Below are 6,237 nucleotides of genomic sequence, written 5' to 3'. Positions count from 1 at the left end.
ATGCCAGAATACAAAAACTGACATTGGAAGATTCTACTCATGTGAGCAATAATGCCCATGGGCTTCTAGTGCTACGTATTTTTAAGCACAGGAAATTTGAATCATTAATAAACCCGCTTGAGATACATTTCCTGTTTATCAATTTAAAAAGAAAAATGTATTTTTTTTTTAAATCTTCATACCCTTCTCTTAAGATGTAGTTCTTGAGTATGTATAATACGTGTTAATTAATAAATGTTCAAGCATTTTATGACTTAATATACATGTCAATTTTTTTCCAAGGGGGGGGGGGGGTCCGACGGTTATTTGAGTTTGCCGTGAGGGGGCGGGTCTGAGGCATATTTTTGGTAATTTCATAATGTGAATTTAAAGAAATTTGAATTTTGTAGGGGGTCTGGACCCAACTTACTCCCCCCCCCCCCTTCCACAGATTCGCACATGCATGTAAGTTGGTTGTTCCATATCTGGATTGAATATTACGTTCAGGTCAACCAGAAATTTATTTAGCGACATGTTGATAAAAAGATGGTTGTGGGAATTCCTGCATTTAATATTCCTGTCCATTTTCCCTTGTATTAATTTTAATTCCTTAATTTCCATATTGGCTAACATCTACCCAATAAAGGCAGTTATCAAACTTGGAACTTCGAATTTTTTTTTTTTTTTTTGGTGCTTTAACTATCAACAGTATACTTTAGAGTAACCCAACTCAGTTTGAATTCATGTTTCCTGATTGGCGTAATTAAACTGAGATTTGTTTAGCTGGAGTCGCCAATAAACTCTCTCAGTCCAGAAGTACCTGCATTGTCTTATTAAATGTCATCTGTATTTTACCGATTTCTTTTTAAAGTGGGTGTGTGCTGTCTGGAAATTTTTCACCTTAAAAAACTATTTTGGCAAAAATTCCAGTTGGATTGTTGCCAAAAAAAATTCATTCTCTTGATAGGTACATGCATGCATCAATCATTGAAGCTAAGCAATATATCCTAGCTTTTCCACAGAAACTCAGGAAATGTATACTCCACAAGATATCAATTTGGTCAAATTAGATAAGACATCTTGCGAAATATGCATGTATACATTTTACTTTCCAAATATAAAGAAAGGAGTAGAGTAAGGAGAGGTTTATTTCAATTTTTTAAACGACCATCCAATTTTCAAATTTGATAAAACTCTCCTATTTCCCAATTTTCCCGGACCCTCGAATTTAATGCATTTATTGTCCCAGGTTTTAGAAAATTAAAAAGCCCTACAGCCATAGAATCGCTGTGCCAAGTTTTGGGGGTTCCAGAGGAAAAAATAAGCTGAAAATGTGAAAAGTTAATGCAGCAAAACAGACACTCTAGTTGGCTAGAAATATTCAAATGAGGTTTAAATATCATTGAGTCGTTGTTCAAGATATATTATGTCATTACATTTGAAACAACGTGTGACAATCAAAGACAAGATGTTACATAATTGATTATACGACATAGTACTATAGCTGCAGATAACGTATAATGGATTTTCAAATAAATCCAAATGACCTGCATAATGATTTTATTTTAGCTATTGTGTTGTAACAAAGCCTTTAATTTTTGTGGGGGTGGATCGAGTTATATTGAAGATCAAACCAGGTATGCATTTTGTTATTTCGACACAATACAAAGATACGTCATTTAGCTATTAAACCTGCTGAATTACTTATTATGGCAAGTATGTAAGTAACGAAATTAAATGACCAAAAAGATGCCAATTAATGTTTAATTCTTGAGATGGAAGGTATAAAAAAAGAGAAGATCAATCATTGTACAATTCATACATTGTTGAAACCTGTCTCATCAAAGAATAAAGAAAAACAACTAATGCATATCAAAAATACATTCTACATTTTTGGGATGTATTAGAAGATATAGTTCAAAGAGCAAGTTTTAATGCATACTTGCATACTTTCTAGAATATGATTGATCTCTTTTACCATTGTTAAAATATATATTTACCTTTGAAAATCTTATTTCTATGCAAGTTAAACGGTAAAAACTTTTAATATTTATTATTAAATTTTAGAATAATGATATGCTAACCAATAAAAGAAAATATTTAGCTATATCAGATTAAAATATTATTCTCTAGCATTGATTCAAACAAAATGAATTTTTCCCACATATTCGCTAAATTCTCCTCCCCCCCCCCTCTTTTTTTACCATCGGGTTCGTTATTCTGATTGATAGATGGCGGGAACTGTACATCCAAATGGAGATTTGTGTCGAACAAAATATGTCATGTTTAGATGACAGAATAAGCTATAAAATTAATATTAGTGTAAGTCAATGTCAATTATGCATTTGATTGATTTGATATTGTATCAAATTTTACCCAGAATTAGGCGTTGTCATCAGTTATTATTAACTGATTGTCATTCACCATGTTCACGTATTTACCTGTTTACACAGATGTTGAAAGTGGTTTTTCTTTTCCTTCAATTTCTGTTCTGTCATTTTTGACACGAACATGACTAAAAGGAAACGAACCGTTATCTCATAGATTTCATATTGGGCCTATATGTTCTGTATCAGTGATGAGGTCCAGTACACAGGTATAATTTCTAGATTTAATAACGTACCTTGAATTACATTCATTATTTATTTTTGTTATTAACCATGCCTGTCTTCTTCTCAAAAGAGAATAATTTGTTGGTAAAGCAAGGGTTGATGTTAACTTATTCATTGATAATAACGGATATTAGATAAGATTGTATCATCAGATGGTTTAAAACCATTCAAATGAAAAATCATCGTCGGAAACCCACGGTCGGTCTCGCTTCTCTAATCTAAACTCTTACATAACAGGAGAGAGAATGACTGTGTGTTTCCGTCGATGAACAATATACATTTTATATAAATTCTAATTTTTCCCACTACATCATAATCTATACATATTGAACACTAAGAATTGCATTAAGTACAACATGAATAAAATGTTTATAGAGAAAGAAATGTCTTTCTTTTTGCCAATTTATATATTAAACTTTATCTTTAATATAATTCAAACTGAATGTCACATTGAAAAAAATTACTGACTGAGAAATAGATAAGCATCCCTTTAAAAAATGATTGATGAAAATAAGGAAACACACTATTACCACTATGAAGTAAGCTGGTGAGATGAAGCATTGAAAAGCTATGTTATCTGCAACTTAATGGAATCTATTTCCATTGAAAATTGCTATTATTGTTTATGAGTTTACTAGGTTTTAGATTCACTTTGAGTGGGCTTTCAGGACTTTCAATACATGTATATATAAAATATCTTGTTTATTGGTACACACGTACCCTCCCACCTAAAATCTATGGCTTAGAATGTGACAATTGGTCGGGCAAGTTCTTTAATAAAGCTGTGCTTTTTATACTGATAGTCTGTACAGATGTATGTATGTAAATATTTTAGGCTTTTGAATGTTGTACATTTGTGTTAATTTCTAAGAAGTCTGTCTTGTCAGCCTCTGTTCTGAAAATAGCTGAAACACTATAGCATTAATAATTACTGAATTTGAATACACTTTATATGTAAAGGTATTGAAAATGTGACTCACTTGACCTGAATATTTCTTAAAAGGAAAAAAAGGAAAAAAAATTAATGGTCTAGCTAGAACTTAAGTAGAGCAGAAATGCTCTTGTGTAATATTTATCTTTTCATCTTTGTGATGTACCGGTATGCATGAACCCACAAAGTGTATTATATACCTTTAGAAATTTCTGTTTTCACATCATTGTATGGCTATAAATTTGCTTTTAATAATAGCTTTAATTTTTTTTTCAAAATCTGAAGTGTGAATAGGTATTTTATGAATGATTCAGTTTCTCTCAATATGCAGACAATTTTTTTTTTTTTTTTTTTTTTGCATACTGGTATTACCAGACTGCCTTGACGGTTATTATGTGAATTTGGATAAATTAGAATTTTAATTGATGTTGCATCCAAGGCAGTTGAGGGGTTATTTTTTGGTAATGTTTAACATGAGATCCAAAGGTAATTTCAGATTAAAAGCATGATAAGGTATAAAAAAGTTTGTTTAAGAGATCAAATTTTTAAAAATGCATTTAAATAGATTTCCTATTTATACATCCTTTGCTACCAGAAATCCATTACATACTGCTGTAGAGAGCAGGGAATCAATGTTTTAAAAAAAAAAAAAAGTAGCCAAAAAATCTCATGCATGTTCAAACCTGAAATGACATTGACAAGCAAGATGTCAAAAATAGAATGAATAACTATGAATGAAATTCCGATGAGGTGTATTGATTTTTGTTCTCCCTTGTCCTCGTAACTAGAATCGAATGTGCGCATGAAATAACTGTTGTAGCACTTAGCAGTCATGGTCTTTGACCACAAAATCTGCATTCTCATAGCTTTCTGTGGAATTTTGTAGCCCCACCTATTTACCTGTCATTATAATACCAAAATATGATGGCATTCTTCATTACTGTTAAAAAAAAAAAAAAGACAGATTTTTGTTTGTTATTTTGTCCTTCATTCTCTGTGATCAAAGTGGAGATATAGAACTGAAGCCATTTAATAGTGGACGATTATCATGCAGGACAAGTATACCGTACACTCAGAGTTAAAACTAAAATCAACAACAGGTAAAGGGGCTTGTTATATATCTCAGTCTAGTGATACATTAGTCTTGCAAGTGTCTCTCCCTCCAATGTAGATAAACGCTGGGCTGTGAAGTTGTTCGTTGGACCGTTACTGGAATGCGAAGAACTATACGTTGACATACTTTATTGGACCACATACTTCGCTGTGTTACCTGGTCTGCTGATATGGGCTGGTAAAGTCGTGCTGTGTCGGTAGTGTTCTCACAGCCACAAACAAAAAAAAAAAAAAATTTCCCAGGTGAAAATGTATTTCTATTACCTCCCTAAAAAAGATTTGTGTCTTGCTGGGAAAAAAAGAGAAATTTAACAGGTAATTCTTTTTTGCTAATTTCAATTTTGTATTTTAGTTATTAAAAAGTTCTTAGTTACCAGTGAGTTAATATTTGATTATTTTGTTTTGAATTGTTAACCTTTTTTTAATTTTAAATTTGTTTTGAGAAAACTGTAATTTATTTGTACAATGAAGAAAATATTACACATTAATTTACATATGCATACCTTTTTTTTTTTTAAAGAAAATTTAAAATTTGTTTCATATTTTGATTGTGCAATTGATTATAGAGATGGAATTTCATCTGGAGTGTATTATTTCTTGACTCAGGTGTAGAGGGTCTAATTATTCCCTTGATGAATATATTGATAAAAGGTATCGTGTAGCGAGAACTTTTTAACACCTGATGTACCTTATACACCTGCATTCCTAATCCACCTAGTGGTACTACTTATCGGCAGATTGTACACCAAGTTACCAATAATTTGGTCAAACATGTATATGGAGAAAAAATTGAAATGAAGTCTCATTTTTAAAAGAAATGTTCAGATTTAATTGATGAAATGTTTTAATGGATGAATGTTGAAATTTTATTGCGTAAATGTTTTAATTGATGAATGTTGAAATTTTATTGCGTAAATGTTTTAATTGATGAATGTGAAGATTTAATTGATGAAAAATATTCATGAAATATGTTTTAGAATAGAACCAAGCAAAGAATTTTGCTGAGGTGAATTATCCTAGCTGTTATACATATTCATACCAATATAGAAAATCCTGTTGGGGTTAATTACTTGAGGTTTCCAACCTGTTTTCTCTCCCAAGTTTGACATTCCATTATATCTATCTGTACTTGTCCATGTTGACAAGACATACCTTTTTGTGTACATTTGGAAATTCTGGTGGTAGGTATAGCTAGTGAGCTAGCAAGCTAGCTAGCCTTATACCGGTAGCTTAGGACAGAGTGTGCGATATGTTCCCCTCTTGCATGTTTAGGTCAACACTTTGCTGAATAGGATTATAGCTAAAGAATTTTAAGCAGGACATAGATGTTTCCAGCTTTTATCAAGGCTCTATCATCAGGTTTGTCACGAAAAGCATGTGGTGCCGGTCTTTGTAGGAAGTATAATCTTGTCCTTGTGGATTACAGGTAGTCTGACGGAATGCCGGTTGAATAATGAATGAGATTCAACTGTAAACTTTATTCCTCTCCCGTACATGCATGGAGGAAATCTCTTTAAAACTGTTCTTATAATTTGTCTTGAGCATTCATGTACAGGTAATTTTAAGAAAATATTAATTGATCAAGTATGGAATGACTTTCTG

The 6,237-nt window shown here is 31.8% G+C and overlaps 1 long non-coding RNA gene across 3 annotated transcripts in view; it reads left to right on the top strand.

Annotated features, from left to right (window-relative positions):
- Window positions 1–2,215: 2,215 nt before the first annotated feature.
- LOC105340514 (uncharacterized) overlaps window positions 2,216–6,237 on the top strand; it is a 53,192-nt gene continuing 49,170 nt past the window's right edge. The window contains exons 1-2 of one of the 3 annotated variants that reach the window (XR_010707807.1): window positions 2,216–2,301; window positions 4,694–4,950. This is a non-coding gene — a long non-coding RNA (uncharacterized lncRNA). Of the gene's footprint in view, window positions 2,302–3,615; window positions 4,951–6,237 lie in introns of those variants that run through there. The other 2 variants (XR_010707809.1, XR_010707806.1) reach the window with 2 other exon arrangements.

Source organism: Magallana gigas, chromosome 7 (genome assembly GCF_963853765.1).
Source record: "Magallana gigas chromosome 7, xbMagGiga1.1, whole genome shotgun sequence".
Taxonomy (NCBI): Eukaryota; Metazoa; Mollusca; class Bivalvia; order Ostreida; family Ostreidae; genus Magallana; species Magallana gigas.
This window is presented reverse-complemented; position numbering and strand designations above follow the sequence as displayed.